The sequence below is a fragment of the Myotis yumanensis genome, unplaced genomic scaffold (genome assembly GCF_028538775.1).
Source record: "Myotis yumanensis isolate MYYU_CA2020_CCGP unplaced genomic scaffold, mMyoYum1.0.hap1 SCAF_8, whole genome shotgun sequence".
Taxonomy (NCBI): Eukaryota; Metazoa; Chordata; class Mammalia; order Chiroptera; family Vespertilionidae; genus Myotis; species Myotis yumanensis.
In genome coordinates, this window is record NW_027223759.1 from 67,679,424 (window position 1) to 67,701,950 (window position 22,527).

General features: G+C 36.7%; 1 protein-coding gene across 8 annotated transcripts in view; it reads left to right on the top strand.

Moving 5' to 3' along the window:
- Positions 1-22,527, top strand: part of GTDC1 (glycosyltransferase like domain containing 1) — a 368,964-nt gene that overhangs the window by 58,002 nt on the left and 288,435 nt on the right. Inside the window, exon 1 of one of the 8 annotated variants that reach the window (XM_070423060.1) lies at positions 7,712-7,734. The exons of 6 other annotated variants lie outside the window; for them this stretch is intronic. The gene's annotated coding sequence lies outside the window, so the exon portion shown is untranslated. Of the gene's footprint in view, positions 1-7,711; positions 7,735-21,365; positions 21,468-22,527 lie in introns of those variants that run through there. One more of the 8 variants, XM_070423062.1, reaches the window with a different exon arrangement.

A 22,527-nucleotide genomic window follows, 5' to 3' on the forward strand; every position in this document is an offset into this window, starting at 1 on the left:
TTTTTCTAACCATGGTTTGTGGCTCATATTTGTGACCTTTTATATGTATATGTGTCTTGTGTCATCGTTCCCATTTCCATTCTGTGGGAGACCAGCACCATGTTAAAAGCCCACATCTCGTTTTTGCTTTTACCTACAACCTTTCTTTCCATCTTGTTAATGCTTCTCCTTTCTCCCCTTTCTCTCTCACTCTTCACTCTTGGTATGGAGAGAAAATTAGGTGTGCTTTATCAGAGTACTTGAATGGCTCCGCTTCATTCCCCCTTCCCCTATGAATTCTTCTATGTTGGTATGAAGAATCATGGGCCAATAAAACAAGAAGAAGGCAATACATAATCACATTATTTGTCTTCCAGCAAAACACTTTTCTGAAATGGCAAGATGTATGCAATTCATAACTTCTATAAAGTTTATCATTCATATTTATAAAATCTTTGTTTTGGTGTTATATGCACTTACTTCAAATTTCAAAGAATTATTTTAAAATGCTTTTGAACCATCTCCCTAAGAGCTTTCAACACTGTATAAATAGTACACTTTTTAGCATTTCCTTTTGCATACCTGCAGTTTGCATCATCTTTGAGATTGTTTACCACTTTTTTGCAAGTCATATGTGGAGACTCAGCCAACAAATGTCAGTATGTACTATGTGGGTTTCAAAAGCAACTGGGGAAGTTATGTTTAACCTTTTCAAAGAGTTGTTATCTGGGCTTTCCCCCACTTCAGAGCAAAAACAGATGTAAACCAAGGATGTGAATCAATATACATATTTTTGAATATATATCTTCTTTTGGGTTTTGCCAATGATCTTTTTGTTAAAATATCACCCCACCCTCCTCAAAATTTAGAATGTTTCTGGTAAATAGCTTACTATAATTTGGTGATTTTCATTGCTTTGCTTGTTCAGTTAAATTATTATGGATTGTTTCTTAAAAAGAACAACACAGTCGTGAGATGGGGAATTAGAGCTGTGGCATTTGATTAAATGTGTTCATAGGGGAAAATATGCTAAGAAGGCATTAGAATTTCCCCTTTATGCCAAAAAGTCCATTAGCCTGGTAGGCTGTACAGAGGGAGGTAACTCAAGGGAATATCCTAAGGTAGAAGGTATTGGATAACAAGAAAACAAATAAGAGAGAATAGTTTTTTGTGTTTTTCTTTAGCATGGGAAGTACAGTCCCTTCTCTGAGTAGAAGAGCTCAAACCCTATTCCATTATGTTGAGATGTCATTTTTATTTATTTAGATTTTGCTTTTTGTTTAATTAAAGGTTGGAATAAGATGATGTGTGTGTGTGTTTTTTTAAATGTATTTTATTGATTTTTTACAGAGAGGAAGGGAGAGGGATAGAGAGTTAGAAACATCGATGAGAGAGAAACATCGATCAGCTGCCTCCTGCACACCCCCCACTGGCGATGTGCCCACAACCAAGGTACATGCCCTTGACCGGAATAGAACCTGGGACCCTTCAGTCCGCAGGCCGCGACGCTCTATCCACTCAGCCAAACTGGTTAGGGCATGTTGTTGTTTTTTAATCCTACACCTGATATATTGCAAAAGAATTAAGATTTTGTTTAGTGGTCTTTGTGTTATTTATTCCTTCAGGTTTTAAATTTCATATGATCAGTGCCTTTTTTAGGACATTATAACCTTATAATTATCCTCTTATTAAGTATATGATGGCATTTAAGATGTATGAGACAGTTTAATGTTTTCTATTTTTTCTACATAGCTGAGTACTAGACAATTACTAATTGAATTAATGAATGAATAAAAGGTTAAAAATACAGAAATATTTGAGGCAAATATGATTTTTTTATTTTGAGTCAGACTCACGATTTATATAATGTTGCCCTACCAAGTTCTTCAAATACAGATTTGCATTTAATAATAATTATATACTTACTACATAAAAACTCATTATAAAAATAATAAGAAAAGAGTGAAGAAATTTAAAAAATGAATTCTACCCCAATAAATAATCATTATAATTTAGAAAATGACTTCAGACATTAGTTCTCCTTTCCATGAACACATACCCACAAACATACACACACATACCCATGTACATACATATATTTATAGGTGGAGAAATAAGAGAAAAATTATAAGATTAGAATTATTCTATATACAATTTTTGTTTAAGTAAAATATTACTTTGTTTTAACAGAAGTAAAAGTAAATTAAAGTAAAGCCAAAGAAGTTTCAGTAATTAAATGATTCTCTATAATAAAAAATTCCTAAGTAAATTAATTAAAGTTGAAAAAATGATGAAAATATTAAGACATTAGGATCATTATTTTTAAAAAATTAACTATATGTTATGGTATCAGTGTATTTTCTGTAATGAAAGGTAAGAAATTAACAGTTTCTTTTTCTACTTCCTAATTCTTATTAGTTATATTAAATGTGTACCTTGTCAAGTTGTGTAATACCTGTATTCTGTTTTGTAACTAATTTTCACAGTTATTTAGTCTTAGTTTCATATTTAAAAGCACTCGGTTGCTTCCTGCTCTTTTGTCACTCCAAATTTGTCTTGGGAAGTAGTTCCTGAGAAAATTCCACTCTCAGCAACTGATGCCCTCTAACAAGTACCGCATTTGTTTAGGAGAATAAATTTCTTTGGTCAGTAGATTGAGAAACTGAATCCTGTAGAGTAAAATCAAGTCTTAGCTTATATAACGTGATTATAGACTATAGTTTGCTAATTTAGTTTAAGTGCAGCCCTTGACATTTAAGAGTGTTCTTTTCTTTTAGTTGTGTATTTTTAAAAGATTGGTGGACTGTTTGTGCCTCAGCAGCAGAAACCTGGAATGCCTAGTCACTCTCAAATATGTGACAAAGGAGGCAAGAACATACAATGGAGTAAAAAGAGTCTCTTCATAAATGGTGATGGGAAAAGTGGAGAGGTACATGCAAGAAAAAAAAAAATGAAACTTACACTATACACAAGCATAAACTCAAAATGGATTAAAAACCAACCTTAAATGTAAGTTGCAAAACCATAAAAATCCTAGAAAAAACCATAAATTCTCAGTAAATTCTCAGGCATTTTGTGTAGCAATATTTTTGCTGATATATCTTCTAGGGCAGGGGTAACAAAGGAAAAAATAAACACATGGATGACATAAAACTAAAAAGCTTCTGCACAGCAAAAGAAACCATCACCAACATGAAAAGGAAACCCACTGTATGGGATAACATATATCTGATAATGGGTTAATTCCCAAAATATGTAAAGAAATTATACAACTCAACACCAGAAAGACAAACAATCCAATTAAAAAATGGGCAAAGTACCTGAATAGACACTTCTCCAAGGAGGACGTATAGATGGTCCATATGAAAAAATGCTCAACATCACTGAACATCAGGAGATGCAAATTAAAACTACAATGAGGGATCACCTCACACCTGCCAGTATGGCTGCCACCTGTAACTCAACAAGCAACAAGGGCTGGTGAGGATGTGGAGAAAAGGGAACCCTAGCACACTGCTGGTGGGAATGCAGAGTGGTGCAGCCACTGTGGAAAACAGGATGGAGTTACCTGACTGGTTTTGTACTAAGTAGTCTGTTTTTGGTTGTTTTTGTAGCTTTAATCTTATTTTATTTCATCTTTTTCTTTAGCCTGCCAATATGCCTTTTCATCACTTTAAAAAAGTGTCATATCTTTTCTTAGATATTTTATTCTTTTCTTTGGGCCTCTTTACTTTGTAATAGCTCATATTCTCTGTAATTTCTTTAAGATCATGGACAACTTTTTTTCATCTTGCCTATATCCTTCCACCCAATTTTTGGTAGTTCTACATAAATTCTTTGCTGATTCCTTTCTGGCTCTAACTCATTTTTTATGGGTTCCATTCTACTAAAGAACAGGTATTGCCTGAAAAATGTTTGAGGCCAGATGCAAGTATGGAGTAGTTGGGAGAGGGGATCAGTGGCATCAGTTTGTACTTCCATTTTGGATTTTTTATTTCTTAAAACACTCCTTCACACAAGACATTTCCTTTGCTCTGGGGATATGTCTCACCTCAGCTTGCAGTGAGATCAAGGTCACTGTAACGTTGAGATTCTGTGGGTCATCGGAGTCTATGTAGTACCCGGTTTGGTGCTAACTGCTTCCCTTCTCTTTACCTCATTTGGCAGTCTCTCTGAGTTAGGAAACTAGATCATTGATAATAAAAATGTCATGTTGGTTTTTCCGTCTAGTATAGAAATGATGTTCTAGAGAAACTTTTCTTATTCTCTCAGGTAGATATTTAAACATAATATCTCTAATCAGAGTTTCCTTGAATGGGCTTTACTAGTAGAACTGTCCCAACTTTAGGGACATTTTTTTCCTGTTGAGGGGATGTGGTTTAGCTCTTAGCATCACTCCTCATTTAGATTCCAGATATATAATTTGGCAGATTTTTTTTTTTTTTTATAGTTTGTGGTTTGTGGTTGTGGCTGTGTCTTTGTTTCATTGACGAGAGGTATTCACTTTTTGTTAAGATTTTTTTTTTTTTTTTTTTTTAGTTTCTCTCTGGACTAAAGACTCAGGTACAAGTATCTTCCTTCTGTCATGTTTTTAGTTTAGTTTTTTATTTGTTTTGTTTTACTATCTCTGATGGCTCCTTTTTTGCTCTCTCTCCCTCCTTCCAACCCTCTCTTTCTCTACCTTCCCTTTCTCTACCCTCTCCCACTCTTTAGCTACCTACCCCTTACATTAGGAACTTTTTCTAAACCCTGTTTTCAGTCCATTTTCTCTAGTTTAATTTTCTCTTTTTGAGTGATTTTATCTAATCCCATGCCTTTCATCTTCACCTCTATTCTAATGATCTTTTTTTGTTTTCTACTTTCGGTTTTGAGATGTAGTTGACATACAGCACTGTGGATGTTGAAGGTATTCAGCATAATGACTTGATTCACATATATTATGAAGTGACTATCACAGTAAGTTTAGTTAACATCTATCATCCCATATTGTAATGATTTTTAGACTAGCAGTTTGGCATTGACTTCTGAGCTCCATCTGTTTACTACATACCTATAATACCTCAAAGTTCACATCCAAAATAAAATTGTTTATCTTCCTTGCAAAATGTGGTGATATTTACTACCTTATTTAATGGAATCTTTGTTCCCTCAAATTATTAAGGCTAAAGATATTTCAATCAACCATGCTTTTCCCAACTAACCGTTTATCACTTCTGATTAATATCTATTTCTCCTGTGTTCACTATGCCTTCTCATTGAGAGTGAAAGTCCATTGGAAGAGGAGAACTGTCACAAAGCTTCACATTTAATACACAGTTAACTGATAAAGTTGATTTTGAATTATTTGAAAGCTAATTTTAGCTTTAATAAAAATCTATTATAAAGATGGTCTTGCTCTCTTAACCTAAAATCTTTTGGTAATTTAACATATTTTCTCCCAAGTCACCTTGTTTAAATGATAGTTTTTTGGTATACTTTTACCTCCTGGCTTTTTTTTTTTTCTAGATCACTCTTTCTAAATTCTTATATCTATGAAATGTTTAAGACCATACACTTTTTAGTTTTCTTTTACCATCCTCTTCCTCTAAATGTTTATTGTTTCCTAAATGATCCAGCTCTTAGTCAGACTTTTAAAATATCATGGTCAATGCCCTGGCAGTGTGCCTCATCTTGTAGACCAAAAGTTGCGGTTTCGATTACTGGATAAAGCCACCCGGCTTTGATCCCTGATGGGAGATTGTGTGGGAAGCATCTGGTTGATGTTTCTCACATCCATGTCTCTCTCTCTCTCTCTCTTTCTCTCTCAAATCAATAAACATATAAAAAATATCATGGTCAAGAATTTGGAGTAGTTTCTTTGTGAAATAGTTAAGAAGCCAGTGGGAAAGGATCTTCCTATTACATTTTAATTTTTGTTTTTAAAATTACATGTTTAAATTAAACTTGCTTAATATTTAATCTTATGTATTAATAAAAAATAATGAATAGACTTTAATTTTCAGAGCAGCTTTAGGTTCACAGCAAAATTGAGTGGAAAGTATGAAGGGTCACCCCTTCCCCAACCCCCCAGACCATCAAATCCCCACCAGTGGCACATTTGATGAACCATAATTGATGAACCAACATTGACACATCATGATCAACAAGTCTTAGTTTTAATTAGGGTACACTCTAATTTAATTTAGACCTTCTATGGCAGGAGTGGGGAACCTTTTTCTGCCAAGGGCCATTAGGATATGTTTTAACATCATTCGCAGGCCATACAAAATTATTAACTTAAAAATTAGCCTGCTATATTTGGGCAAACATTTAATTAACTCACCCTTAATGCCCTGGCAGGGCCAGAACAAATTATTTCATGGTTGGATGTTCCCCACCCCTGTCTATGGGTTTTGACAAATGTGCAATGAATGCCCTTCTAGTATCATGTAGAAGAGCTTCCCTGCCCTAAATATCTCCTGTGATTTACCTATTCATCCCATCTGCCCACTCTCCCAAAGAACCCCTGGAAACTACTGGTGTTTTTATTATCTCCATAGTCTTGCTTGTTTTAGAATGTCATATAGTTGGAATCATACAGTAGGTAGCCTTTTCATATTGGCTTCTTTCACTTAGCAATATGCATTTAAGTTTTTTCATGGCTTGATAGCTCATTTCATTTTAGTGCTGAATAATATTCCATCATATGGTGTACTGCAGTTTGTTTATCCAGTTACTTTTTATTTTTATCTTTTATCTTTTTTAAAAAAATTATCTCTATTGTTGAAAGTATTATACTTGTCACCTTTTCCCCCCTATTGACCCCCTTCTCCCCTCCCGCCCGCCAGGCCTTTACTGCACTACTGTCTGTGTCCATGGGTTATGCAGATATGCATATAAGCATTTTGGTTAATCTCCTTTTTCTTCCCCTTCTGAGATTTGTCAGTCTGTCCCATGGTTCCATGTCTCTGGATCTATTTTGTTCATCATTTTATTTTGTTTATTAGATTCCACAAATAAGTGAGATCATGTCTTTCTCTTATCTAGTTACTTTATGAAGGACATGTTGGCTAATTCCAAGTTTTGGCAATTCTGACCAAAACTGCTGTAAATCTTTGTGTGCAGGTTTTTGCGTGGACATATGTTTTCAAATTATTTCAATAAATACCAAGGAGCATGATTGCTGGATTGTATGGGAAGAGTATGTTCAGTTTTAGTTTTGTGAAAAATTGCCAAACTGTCTTTCAAAGTGGCTGTACCATTTTGCAGTCCCATTGAAAAATGAGTGAGAGTTCCTGTTGCTTTACATCCTCTTCAGTACTGGTGTTTGGTGTTTGTCAGTGTTTTTGTTTTTGTTTTTGGATTTTAGTCATTCTAATAAGTGTGTAGTGGCATCTCATTGTTGTTGTAATTTACAATTCCCTAACGACATATGTTGTCCAGCATTTACATATGCTTATTTGTCATCTGTTTATCATCATTGGTGAGATATCTGTTCAGACATTTTGTTCATTTTTAAATTATGTTGTTTCTTTAGTGTGGAGTTTTAAGAGTTCTTTTTATGCTTTGGATGAGTCCTCTATCATATATGTCTTTTGTAAATATTCCTCCCATTGTGTGTATTGTCTTCTTATTTTCTTGACAATGCCTTTTAAACCCCCCTCCCCCCAAAAAATTAAAAGCAGAAGTTTTTAATTTTAATGAAATCAAAATTATCAATTTTTTTTTCAGGATTGTACCTTTGGTGTTATATCTCAAAGTCATGGCCAAATCAAGGTCAGCTACATTGTCTCATATATTATCTTCTAGGTGTTTTATAGTTTTGCATTTTCAATTTAGGTCTATGATCCACTCTGAGTTTTTGTGTTTTTGTGTGAGGGGTATAAGGTCTATATCTAAATTCAGATTTTGCATGTAGATGTCCATCACCATCTGTTAAAAAATCTGATCCTTTGTCAAAGATCAGTTGACTATATTTGTATAGGTCTATCTCTGGCTCTCTCCTGTTCCTTCTATCTATTTGTTTGTTCTTTCTCCAGTACCACACTGTTGTATTACTGTGTAATTAACTTTTTAAACAAAAATTAGTAAACTGCTCAAGTGTTTTTTTTAAGATTTCTGTTATTAAGTGTGAAATATGTCATGTTGTTTTTAGAAATAAATACATTATTGGTGGTCATTTTAGTAAATTTTGTATATAATGGTAACTGTCACTATGGAAAGAAATAAAATTATAATGTTTCCACTTTAAAAAACTAGGGTTTTATACAGTAGCTTTTTGTAAATTCATGTTGATTATTTAATACCTTTTAAAGAATCTCACTTTTTCAAACATGAAATAATTATTTAAATATGACTATGAAAAGTCTATTAATCTTCTAAAGTAACATTGTCCAGTATGAGGAATCATTATAGCTATTATTATATATATTTTTTTTAAAAAATGATTGCTTGTTTAGTGTTAAGACATAATTACTTGTTTGAAATTTTTTATGGTGGAAATCAATGTATATAAACACTTTAGTTTATGAAGTGAATTGAGCTAGATTTTGGAAGATGCTTATAAATGGCACTTTTTTTTTTTTTTTTTTTACTTAAAGCCTAATGCAGGAGAAAAAAATTTAAAGTAATATAAAGTAATATGTGTCAAGTACAGTGTAGATGGCAGTGCATTGAACCCATTAAAGTTATGATGACTGATAACTGGAAACTATTGCTAGCACTTTGCTGGTTTCTACTGATGGTATCTTTAAACTTTTGTGTGAGAAACAATAAATTTGCAATAAAAGTCTTCAGGTAAGCCCTGGCTGGTGTGGCTCAGTTGGCTGAGCGTCAGCACCGAAGGGTCACTGGTTCGATTCCTGGTCAGGGCATATACCTGGGTTGCAAGTTTGATCCCCAGTCGGGGAGCATATGGAAGGCAGCCGATTGATGTTTCTCTCTCAGATCGATATTTCTCCCTTCCTTTCTCTCTAAAATCAATTTAAAAAAAAAGAAAAGAAAAAGTCTTTAGGTAATTGGAATGATTGTCAGCCATGACCAACTGTTATGAATATATTATTATTTCAGTTTTATTGAGGTATAATTTACTTATAATAAGTTGTACCCATTTTAGTGAACAATGTGATGAACTTTGACAAAAGCATACAGGTGTGTAACTATGACCACTGCTATGATTCTGAGCATTTCTGTCACCCGGCAAGTTCCCTTGTGCCCTCTTGACATCAACCTCCCCCCGATCCCCACCCCCATCTCTGGTCTAAGGCACTTGATCTGCTTTCTATATTGTTAATTGGTTTGTATTTTCTAGAATTCTTAGTAGTGTGTTTTGCTAAATGCAGAAGGTATGGTATTAAAAATGGATGGTAAATTGATATTTTGTAAAGTAAACAATATGTTTTATTGTAGTAAAATTTTTGAGATGCTAAAATAAAGTTCAGTTGGGATCATGCACCATTTTTGGTTTTAAGATTTCCTGTCTTGTCTCCTCTCTGTAGTAACGTAAATCAGTATCGTATGGAAGTTAATATATAGATTAACTCATGACACATTATGTTGTAAAGCAAATTATCCTTTACCCTTTTGTAGTTAAACTGTTATCTCCTTGTTTGCTTTTAAAAGTTGATAAACCATTTGAGAAATAAAAGTCTACAGATCCAATCCCATTAGAATTTAATTTCTTCCTTATTTCATAATTATCACTCAAAAGACAATTTAACCTTGCTCTGTGAAGGCTATTTGCCTTGTCCTTATGCCCTCCTGCTCAGACCTCTGAAGATGGGACAGTGAGGGTGGATAAAATAGCTCTTCATACCTTTCTGTTCTTTGTGGCTCCTCTTACTCACACATGGTCTATTCTAAATGCATGCTGAAAAGTAGTGGTTGTTATCATAGAGAAAATAGCTCCACCAAGATGAGCTCTTTGAATTCTTTTATGACTTTTAATCAAGTGGACTGAACTTTGGTTCCTTTATATAGGAAAGAGTTAGAAATTCTTTGCATGTTATAATGAGTGGAGTTTTCTGCCTTTTTCCCAGAAAAATTGTGTTTATGGAATTTGTGCTGCTTCATTTATTAGTCTGTCTGTCTGTCTCTCTCTCTCTCTCTCTCTCTCTCTATATATATATCCTATCTAATAATAGACAAACATGGTAATTAACCATACCTCCGACACGCTTCCCATTGGCTAATCAGGGCGATATGCAAATTAACTGCCAACCAAGATGGCGGCCGGCAGCCAGGCAGCTGAAGCAAACAGGAGGCTTGCTTGCTCCAGTGATGGAGGAAGCCAAGGTTCCCTGCCTGCTGTTGCCGGCCTCTGAGCTGCACTCTAAGCAACTATGTTGCAATTATAGAAGCTAAACAAAACCCAGGTACCTGCTTTCAGCCGTCAGAGCTGGAGCGAGCAGAACCGAAATAGTGTTGCAATTATAGAACCCAAACAAACCCTAGATTCCTGCTTTCAGCAGCCGAGGCCTCAAGCTGGAGCCAGCCTCAGAGCTAAAGCCGGCTCTCAGCTCCAGTGACAGCCATAGAAGGTAAATAAATCCCAGAATAAAAGAAAAAAAGAAAAAAAGGAGAGGTTGGGAGCTTCATTCGCTCACCACCCTGAAAACGGTCCTCAGCCCCTCACCCAGATTGGACAGGCACCCCAGTGGGGACCCCCACCCTGAAGGAGGTGTGACCAGCTGCAAACAGCCATCATCCCCTCATCCAGGCTGGCCAGGCATCCCAGTGGGGAACCCCACTCTGAAGAGGGTGCGACCAGCTGCAAACAGCCATCAACCCCTCATCCAGGCTGGCCAGGCACCCAAATGGGACCCCCACCCTAATCTGGGACACCCTTCAGGGCAAACCAGCTGGCCCCCACCCGTGCACCAGGCCTCTATCCTATATAGTAAAAGGGTAATATGCAAACTAACCCTAACAGCAGAAAGACTGGGAATGACTGGTCACTATGACACACACTGACCACCAGGGGGCAGACGCTCAATGCAGGAGCTGCCCTCTGGTGGTCAGGGTGCTCCCACATGGGGAGCTCTGCTCAGCCACAAGCCAGGCTGATGGCTGCCAGTATAGCAGTGGTGGTGGGAGCCTCTCCTGCCTCCTCAGCAGCGCTAAGGATGTCTGACTGCAGCTTAGGTCTGCTCCCTGCTGGCAAGTGGGCATCCCCCAAGGGCTGCCGGGCTGCCAGAGGAATGTCTGAATGCCATCTTAGGCCCAATCCCCTGGGGAGCAGGCCTAAGCCAGCAAGTGGTCACCCCCGAGGGGTCCCAGACTGCGAGAGGGCACAGGCCAGGCTGAGGGACTCCCTACCCTCGAGTGCACAAATTTTTGTGCACTGGACCTCTAAAATATATAAATATATATATATATATATATATATATATATATATATATATATTTCAATCAATATATATTGATTTCAGAGAGGAAGGGAGAGGGAGAGAGAGGAGAGAGATAGAAATATCAATGATGAGAGAGAGTCATTGATTGGCTGCCTCATGCACGTCCCCGACTGGGGATCAAGCCTGCAACCTGGGCATGTGTCCTGACCAGGAATCTAACATGGCCTCCTTGTTCATAGCTCGATGCTCAACCTTTCCTAAGAAAGGGTGTGTGAGAAAAAAAATATATTTTCTCAGTTTTCTCACTTGATTGATATGTTGCCTGAATAATTAAATTTTAAATTGAAAATCACTTTTTCAGAATGTTTGAATTAACATTGTCTTCCTGCTCACAGTTGTAAAGTCTAAAGTCTTTTGATTCAGTTTCTAATATTCATGGTGGTTTGGATGCCATTGATTTAACTGTATAGGAAAAATAAGTAGAAGTGGAACGTCTGGGTGGGAGGGTATCATATTTTTAAAACTTTCAAGGTGGGGAAGATGAAAAAGGGATTCAAGGGAGAGGGTCGAACAGAGGCCAGCTGATAGCAGTGTCCACTGTGTTTAGAAAATGAGGACATCCATGTGAGGAGAGTGTGGGATGCAGTTGGAACATAGCAGATTGAGGCTCTGTAATGGTTGCTTCTGGCCTGGAGCTTTGAATCTGTTTTGTAGGCACTTGTTCATCCAGTTGTCACCAGTTGTATGAAGCCTTCCTTGACTTATGTTAGGCAAAATGATTGAGCTTTGGTTTATTCTCTTTTAGTACTTTGTGTGTTGCATACACATCCATGTATTCACACATGCGTTCACGTGCTCACACACACCTCTTTAATTATCTATGTGCCTGTCACCCCCACCCCCATTAAAATAGATCTTTTCATATGGGAGTGACACATTAGGTCTGTGTTAAAGCACAACAGATCAGTTCTTAACATTTATTGTGGTTGGGATGCCATTGAAGCCTGGAGGATGGGCAGGAGGAAGAAGGAATTAACGGAAGAGAGAAGAGAAGATTATTGCAGCGTCCACATTTGGAGAAATCAGCCTCAGATGTAACAGTCTGCTAAGAGTGGGAGGGATATTACTTTCAAATAATTGTATTCTCATCATCCCCATAGGTCTAATCATTCTTAACTTTGAAAATACTCTTATTTTAATATATTGTTGTATGCATTTTGTTCTAATTTCCCCTTCTCCCCCATTTGGTTCCTTTGAGAATAGTCTGAAACAATTTTTTAAAGACCAGTGATGTTTTGGTTTCATAACTGATGGTTCATATTAATGATGATCTGAAATATCTTAACTCCATTTGTTTAAAGAAAAACACTAAAATAGGGAATTTTGAATAAAAATAATTGATAACATTCTTTCATTATCATTTATAGGCATTTCTTTATTCTGAGCAAATACATCCCCTACGAATGTTAACCTTGATATTGCCAGAAAGATATTCTTTCCCAAGTAGATGAAGTTTGAAATACTATTAGAACTCTCCTACTTCACTGTTATGAAGCACAACTAGTTCCTCCACAAAATTGTATTATTAAAAATAAAATATTTTCACTAAGATGACTGATCATTCAGAAAGAGTCAAGAATTGGTTAAATGTTGTTTGTGTGGTTTTTGATTGATTGCTCAAAAGCCAGGCAATATATATTGTATTTAAAAATGTGCACCATATTACAAAGTTCTGAATAACATAGCACCGATGAATATTAACTTTTCAAGATACTTTTTGATTGGCTAGTTCTCTACCAGAACAAGAGACTACTGTATTTTAGAAATTTCATAATGTTAATTACAATTTATTGAGCACTTACTATATGCTTGCCCTGGTTCAAGTATTTTAAAACACCCTTAATGAGGTGGGTCTTGTTTATCATCAGATGAGGAAATTGAAGCTCAAGTCAAATTTCTTGCCCAAGATCATGCAGGTAGCAAGTGGCGGCACGGGGGATGTTTGCCTCTGGATTTTGTGTCTCTTCATTAGTAAGCATACTTCTTTCCAAGTATTATGGGAACAATTTAAGGACCATGAGTCCTGCAAATGGCATCATATGTAAATGGAATATATACCTCCCCTTCATCAGATGACTGTTTTGTTTGCTAATTTCCCACCGTGGATCATTTCTCAAAAATTTTCTGGATCTTCTAGAATTGTATACCCTGCTCTAGCTACAGTCTTTCCTGAATGAAAAAAGGATCGACTGACATAAGATAATTATTTAATTAAATTTTTCTTTTAAATTTCTTGTTTAGAAATCAACAGTGTTTTCTTTGAAAAACTTCCTGCACTCATTCAGACGACATTGGTATCCATGTTTAATGTGTGTGATTGATAGATATGATTTTATATTACTTTTTACACTGTCTTATAGTGTTCTTTCACAAACCATTTAAAGCAGCGGTTCTCAACCTGTGGGTCGCGACCCCTTTGGTGGTCGAACGACCCTTTCACAGGGGTCGCCTAAGACCCTCCTGCATATCAGATATTTACATTACGATTCATAACAGTAGTAACATTACAATTATGAAGTAGCAACGAAAATAATTTTATGGTTGGGTCACAACATGAGGAACTATATTTAAAGGGCCAGAAGGTTGAGAACCACCGATTTAAAGCCTTTCCAGCTGCTATTTCTCCTAAGTGGTATTTTTAAGGAGAAGTCACACCATGTTTCTTCCTGAACATTCAACTGTCTGGTATTCTATCAGATGTTTTGCAAGGCTTCAGCAAGCCCTTGCCCTGGATATCTTCAAGAGGCGATGCAGTGGGCAGAGCACTGCCGAGGAGACACCTGTAGAGATCAGCACACCTGCCCTCAAGCAAAAGGCAGTAATTAGTTGCTCATATTCCCTTGCAAGCTTCCCCAGTGTGGCTGCACATGAAACACAAAGATCACAGCGATGCTGTCATGAGCCGCGCTCTGTCGGAGTTGTTTACGCCCATTCAATTTTTAATGTTCCTGTAAGACATTTTGATGGGAACCCTGAGCCTATGGGGATTTGCATGCTTGATCAAACCTGTGATGATTTAAATATAGAAATAAAGAGAAACCCTTGGATTACATTGACTGTTAACTTTTAGGACAGCGTTAGTGGGAAACAGTAACATGACACTCAAGGCAACGTTGTGTTTGATCAACCTTCACAACTTTTTTGTTTCTTGACAGCAGGTATAGCTTCAGTGCGTTTAAACACGTTCTTTACTGTGTGTAGATCCAAGTGCGTGTGGGTATCTGGATGGCATGGTCTGAATATTTTAAAAGATGATTTTATACCAACTACTTTTTATTGAAATTGAACGACTCTTAATTATCAACCTTTCAGTCCTTCCATATTGTCATATACAGTTTATATTATTAAAGGCTGAGATGCATTTTAGTGAAATACAGTAGTGGATGTGAAGTGGATATATTGGGGCCAAAGGCATCTACTACATAAGTACTTAGAGATCTTTTATGCCCTTATTTTAGTTTAAACACTATCTGTGTCCTCGATACTATGTGGATAGAAGCTAGTGTTTTACCAGGTGACCTTGCAAGTAGTTTTTAACTCTGAGATTTGGTTCTTGTATTATATTTGTATAAGTCATTAATAAACAGCCTTGCAAAAGATATATTACTGATTCTTAAATCTATTCAGTTTGAAAAATGCTATAATTTCTAATACTGCAAATTCAGTTCACATGTATTCTGAGAAAAAACAACAACCCTAGCATCTCATCAGTTAAGCATTGTATGGCGGATATCCGTACTTCTTAAATTGGTTCTTAGAAACAAATGGGCATTGTGGAGTTGTCAGATTGTAGTACAACTAAAGAAGATATTACTCAGCATTGGACTCTCATTGACAGAACTGGCAACTTGAGGTGCTAGTGAATTCAGTCAGTCCACCGTGCCTCACACTTTCCTTCATTAATGCATAGGTAGACTCTTCCAGTGGGTTTCTGAGCAGTTATTCATTAGTCCTTCAGCGAAAAATGAAATGAATAATATGAATGTTAAAAAGCTTACCTCTAGATTTTATGTTTGCCTGCCTTTCTTGGCTGTACGTCTGAATGTGGATGGAGCTGGATTGCTCCACTTGTGAGCTGATGATAGTGATGGTAGGTAGTATCAACAAAGTACTCGCATGTTATATGTGGAACACTTTGCCTAGCTTATGCCTCATTGACTTTCAGGAATTTCACAAGTCATTCCTAAGAATTGATCTGTCTATAGTGGCCTTCTGAATTCCTAATGATTTCTTTACATGCGGCATAAAACATTTGGCACTCTGCTTCTTACATAAATGCTCATGTACACTAGGTCAGTACGTTCTTTATCTTTTTATCCTTGGTGCCTAACTCAATGTGATCAGTCAGTGTTGGTTGGATTAGTAAATGATTGAAAATACTGTGCAATGCGTGTGAATAGCCCATGGAACACTAGTAAAGAATGGATCATAACACTTCTAGTAATAGAAATGACTTTTCCTCCTTGCCAATCCTAGGTTGATTGTCCCTCCTCCCCCCCCAAGAATAAGTACCTAAGAGCACTGGCCAGGTAGTTCAATTGATTAGAGCATCTTCCAGATACACCAAGGTTGCAAGTTTGATACCCGGTCAGGGCACACACAAGAATCAACCAATGAATGCATAAATAGGTGGAAAATAGATTTCTTCTCGCTCTCTCTCTCTCTCTCTCTCTCTCTCTCTTTCTCTCTCTCCTCTCCCCCTTTCTCTCCCCTTCCTCTCTCTAAAAATCAATAAAAAAGAATAAATAACTATGATTTGATTTTAACTTTACCTTTTCACTATTAGTGCATCAACATTTTTACTATAGTAAAGTTAAATTCTTCTTACTCTAAGTCACGATCTGGACCCATTTAGCTTACTTCAGCTTGTTTTCCACATTTTCTCTAACTCTGTTTCTCCCTGGTGCAGGACAGACTTTTCACCCCGTTTCAGGATAAGCCATACTTCCTTCTGGCATCATGCCTTGGTCTCTGAGCTCCAATTTCATGAACTTTTGAGTTACTTCTGTTTTTGACTCATCAGTTTAGAACTAAATCATATGCGTCCCTATGTTTTGCAAAATGTGTGTCTCCATCTAGCTTCATTACTTTATTTTTAAATTTAAAAAAATTAATCCTTTCTTTCTGATGTATGGCAGAATGCTATGTACCTTGTAGTCACTCAGGAAAACTGTACATGCTGGTTAACCTCTAGCTCTATAGTAGGAAAGTAAGCTTTTTCTCAAAGAAAGTGAGAAAGACAGACAGAGACAGATAGGAAGGAAGAAAAGAGGGAGGGAAGTCGGGAGGGAAGAGGAAGGAAGTAAAGAAGGAAGGAAGGGAGGGAGGAGAAGAGGGAGGAAGGGAGATATAGAGGGACAGAGGGAGGGCAGACCAGGAATTATATTTTGTGGAATAGGGAAAGAGCATTGATTTTGGAATTTGAAAACTTGCGTTTAAATTCTGATTCTGTGTAATGGCTTTTAAATCACGGGTAAGTTCCATAATTTTGGGGTGTAAATAATACTAATACCTACTTGATAAACTTGTTATTAAATTATATAATGTATGTAAAGTCCTTATTAACACATTCTCTGGTACATAATACATGTGTAACAAAGGTTAGCTAACTTGAGTATTTTGCCTGTGAGGAAAGTGAAGTTTAGAGAGCTGAACAGAAGTCATACAGCCAGTACATTGTGGAGGGAGGGTTAGTAACCCAGTTTTATATTTTGTTTTGTTTTTCCATTAGAATGGGGTACCAAGCAAAGTGCTGGCCTTGAACACCTCCTGAGTGCTCAGTGAAGCAAGGCCATAGGGGTGTGTGGTTTTGCCCTGTGATGGGACAAAACAATTGTTGTAGCCTTGAAGTATTTTATCATTTTGCCTGTTCTAATTATTTGTGTTTATTGTTAGCATTTCTCTATTCCGTTTCAAGTAATGTCTTGAATACCTTCTTCAATTGCTTGGGAGGATTTCATGTGAGTAGTTGGCAGGAACAACTATTTAGCAATAGGTGACTTGAAGTATAAATTAGACAAAGAAATGTATCTTTTTTTTTTTTAAAGCAAACATTTTAGCAACTTCCTGTACTTTTAGAGTTCTGATTATAGTTTGTTCTCTTTTCTGAGATGCTGTTAGAAACTATATGTGTGTGTCTTAGGGCACCAGTTTTTGGTTAAAACAGATAATGATAGTGTGCACCCCGGGGTACATGAGTGGAAATACAATGAACTTATTGGTAAAAAGAGTTATTTCTTCCATTATATGATTCAGTTGATAAATACTACATACAAACTAAGGCATGAAAATCATTTGCTGGATAAGAGTGGGCAAAATACCACATAATTTCATTAACCTTTAAGCAGTGAAATTATAAATCCCTTCGCAAATGATTAAGGTTATCATTGCCTATCACCCCCTTTTGATACCTACAGACTGTTAATTCTTCTCTGTCCTGCTGAGTCTTATTAAAACTTCTGAGTGATGTTCTTTTATTAAAAGGTTTAGAATTTACCAATTTAAAACACTTGCTTCACACTATCACCTCTAATTTAACTGGGCCATTAAACACAGTATTTTGCAAAGGGAAAAAGGCAATAGCTATTTCCTTAAAAAAATTAATAAATTGAAATGAATTTTAAACTCTGCTTAGAGGTGAGCCACTATTCTATACTACTAAGTCTTTTGATAGTTGATTTGTTCCTTTAGTATGCAAATTTCAGATTTACAAAGATCTACTGCTTTTATTTAAGAAATATGCCTGGAGGCTAGATTGGTAAGCTGTAGGGAGATATCCAGTTTGGTGTGAAATAGAGAGTTGTTAAAGGATCACATGAGTTGGGTCCCAGAAGAAGAAGAGTAGAGCTGAGACAGATGAGAAAAACTGACTCCATTTCATTTCATGTGGCTAAAAACACCACTACATTAAAAATGAAGACAATGAATGATGGCAACACAAAGGAAATGAGTGCGAATAAACCATATTTTGGGTGCAGATTTTGTGAAAAGTTCTGACTTGTGAGAAGTTTAAAGGAAAGGGCTCACTATGTTACTGAGCAGAGAAGCCTGGCTCATCATTCTGGAAAGCCAGCCTCTTGAGAGCTCTACAGCTTTTGGAGGGAATACTCTTCCAGGAAGGAGTGAGTCACTCCCCTGCCCCGTCAGCACCATCACTTCTGGCCAGTGAGGTGAAAGATGTCATAGAACATCCTCTGGTTTAAAATAAAGCACTCAAGGTGGCTCTCTTAGGTTGGAGACTATAGGTAATCTGGTTTGCAGGTGTTAAGTAAATAATGCAATAGACGTCTAGCTTTGTGGAAGCTTTATATCACTGATCTTTTGGAATCTCTGACTTCCAAACAGTTTTTCTCCTTCAATACTTTAAAAATGATGAAATATATTTCCTTATTAATAGCTTTTAGAATCTTCTTCATTTTTCTTTAAAGGTACTTCTGTCTGTCTTTTTTGGATGTTTTAAGCACTTAGACGCTTAGAGAGAGAATATCCAAACAGCATTGTCTAGCAATGGAAATGGCCTCTGTGTGTGCCTGTTGTGTATCTCTGTTGGTGGACAGTGGGGTACAGAGGGCAAGGGTGGAGGTGGAAGTCCCTAACCCCTTTACCATCAAGGACTCCACTCCCTCTATGCAGGCATATATGTATGAGTAAATATATTTATATACCTTTTTCTATTTAGCATCACTTTATTTTTATTCTTTAAGATTTTTTTAAACTTTTGACTAGTTGCTTTGTTCACTTGGTTCAAATTTAAAAAGTTCAAGGGCTTTGAAATTTCTCTTGTATATATCCTAGTCCCTTAATACTTTTTAAATATACATGTAACCAGTGTCATCTTTTTGTGTGTTTCTTTCTAGAGATATGTAAACATATGAAATTAATCTATTTCTTTTTGCTCATGTATTGATTGATTTATTTACCTTGTGAGCATTGTATTTTAGAGTTTCTTAAAAAATGCTAAATTACATAAAAAATATAGGAGATATATATATATATGTATATATGTATATGTACAAACACACAAACATATAGCCTTATTCAGATATTTCTGTAATTTTTTTTGAAACATTACAGTTAATTCAAGAACTAACATCCTACTTGCCCCTGCTACTTTGTGAAGAATTACCTGCAAGTCTCCGGAAGGTTCCCTGGTTCTGAATCAGGCCTGACTTGCCCCTGTGGCCTCTGTGCGCCATGTTTCGAGGCCCGTGCAGTTTTCGTGCTCACACAGCAATGTTTGCTTGCTCTTGAGGAATTCTCATTTGGACCTGCTGGGCTCAGAGCACATTCCTTTGTGTCGTCTTTCAATATTTCATCCTTGTGCTCTACCCACTTTTGCTTCAAAATTTCCATTTTCTGTGAGCTCATATTTGTATTCATACTTGGTTTTATGTAGTTTGATGTTTTCTGATCTTAGTTGAGAATATAAGTTCAAGAATACTGGGAACCATCTAAGGCTGTTTTGTTCTTTAAAATTTTACTTTTTTTGAATCAGTAAATGGTAGTGAGTGAGAGTATGGATCTAGAGCTAGGTTGCCTGGGTGTGAGGCCTAAGCAGGTGACTTTGGGCAAGTTACATAACTTCTTTCTGCCTTAGGTTTCTGAACTTTATTAAGTGGGAAGTAACAATATTATCTACTTCAGAGATGCAATGATTAAGTTATGTTATATAGTTGCATAGCACATATAAAATGTTAGCTATTTGTATTTCTGTGATATACTTGTGATTAAATTTGATTTGTATAGGATACAATTTAGTATTTTTCACATTATAATTTTGAGATTTAGGGAACCTTATAAGTCTTGATTCCAGGACTAAATGTGAGGGTGACTTGAGAGAGAAAAAACAACAATTCTCTTTTTTTCCTTTCCTTGTTAGTTGAGTGTAGTGTATATATATTTTTTCATGTTGTTCCTTTTTTTGTGTGTAGAGCAGCACTGTTCAATAGAATTATCATGCAATAATTTTACATTTTCTAGTGGCCACATTAATCAAGTAAAAAGAAATATGTTTAATTAATTTTGCTTATATTTTTTGCTTAACTCAATATATCAAAATTATTATCTTTTCAACATGTAATTGATATAAAATTATTAAGGTATTTTACAGTCATATTTTTGTGTTGTCTTTAAAATCTATTGTGTATATTATATTTACAGCCCATCTCAATTTGGACTAGTCACATTGCAAGTGCCCAGTAAGCTCATGTGACTAGTGGCCATAGTCTTAGACTGCACAGCTATAGGGTATAAACTACATTATATATATATACACATATATATTTCACAGAGAGGGGGAGAGAGATAGAAACATCAATGATGAGAGAGAATCATTGATCGGCTGCCTCCTGCACACCCCACACTGAAGAGTGAGCTTGCAACCAGGGCCTGTTCCCTGACGGGAAATCGAACCATGACCTCTTGGTTCCTAGGTCAACGCTCAACCACTGAGCCACACCACTGGGCGGGGTATAAATTTATCCTTTTTAAGATAGGGATTTTTTATTTTATTTTACAATAATTGATAAAACTAGATGCATCTCATAGGTAGATAGAAATTACAAGTTTGTAGTGTGAAAAGAGAGGTAGGGAAAAGGTTTGGATTTGGGAATGACCAATGAATATATAGATGGTAATTGAAATCTTGAAGTCAGGGGCAGAATGAAATCATAATATCCCTACGGATAAACCCTAGGGAATTCCTAGAAAAGAAGCCAGGGTAAAGTAGTGAAAACCCATAGGCCAGAGGAGAGTTGTAAGGTGGTCATTCCCTGAAAAGCAATGGAAAAGAGTTTCAAAAAGGCTGGCAGGTAGGAGTGCCAAATGCACAGTCTAGCTGTGTGAGGAATGAAAATAGTCAATTATTTGGTTATTGCCAACCTTAGCAATGACCATTTCAGTAGAGTGATGACCAAGGAAGCCAAATTGTGGTAGTTTGAACATTGAACAAAAATTGAACTGAAGACAGTAACACTATATTATTGTTTTATGAAACTTAACAGGCATAGTCCATAGAGTTGAAAGAAGTGTGTTATTGGTGAAGGAGAAGAAGCCAGCTGAGAGGAAAAGATGGAGGTTGGGGAAAAGAAGAAAACTGATGAAGTAAGTTTTTAGAAAAGGCATGATGAATAGGATTGAGTGTACACATAGACAGATTAGCAATGGAAAAGAAGAGGGTCCATTATGAAATAAAAGGTAATGTGTTGTGAGTTAGGAAAATTTGTGTATGATAGAGTGGGTTCTTAGATTCAAGCAACAGCTAGTTTAAGTTGCAGACAGCTAGCTAGTTTAATAAAAAAAGGGAGAGGTTCCTCACTGCTTAACTTAAGTACCAAGGAACCAACCTGACTGTTAATAAGCTAAGAACAACACAAGTCAAGAGAAACACCCAGTTTTACTATTCTAGTGGAAAACTCCACTGTCGCTTGCTACTCGGAACTGATGATACTAGGGATCACTTAATAGAGTATCTGCTTGATTGTCAGAAGAACAAAATGTCTTACCAAGATCTGATCTCATTGTTAGGGGGTTACCACCTTGATTTGCTCACTTCTTTCCAAGTCTTACGTGGATTTCTCTGGTTAGATGAACCTGGGTCCCCTGCCGAAGGCCTGATGCAGGTGCATCGGGGAAATGCAGTTTTTAGTGTTTGAGGCTCTGTAATACAGAAAGTTAGAGTGCATGCTAGACAGGGGTGAGAGTAGAGGCTGGGTGATTCTGGCTCTTGATCTCTCTCATGAGTTGTAGTCAAGATGTTATCCAGGGCAATAGTCACCTGAGCAGCCTGGATGATTGCTTAGTAAATGGCTCCCATATAATGCTGTTAAGTTGATTCTGGCTGTTTGGCAGGAGGCCACGTGGACCATGCCATAGGTCTATGCATATGTCCACATGACCTAACAGCTGGCTTCACCCAGAGAGAGTTATCTGAAAGAGAAGAGCAAGGGGTAGGTGCAGTATCTTTTAGGACCTAGCCTCAGAAGTCAGGCACCATCACTTTCATGGCATTGTTTTTCCTTCAAACCAACCCTGATACAGTGGGAGAGGGGACTGCACAGGCATGAATTGCACGAGGTGAGGATTTGGGGGTCCTCTTGGAGACTGGTGCCCATGCCTCCTGCTTCCCCTCACCTTTCTTTGATAGCACACATTGATCAGATTT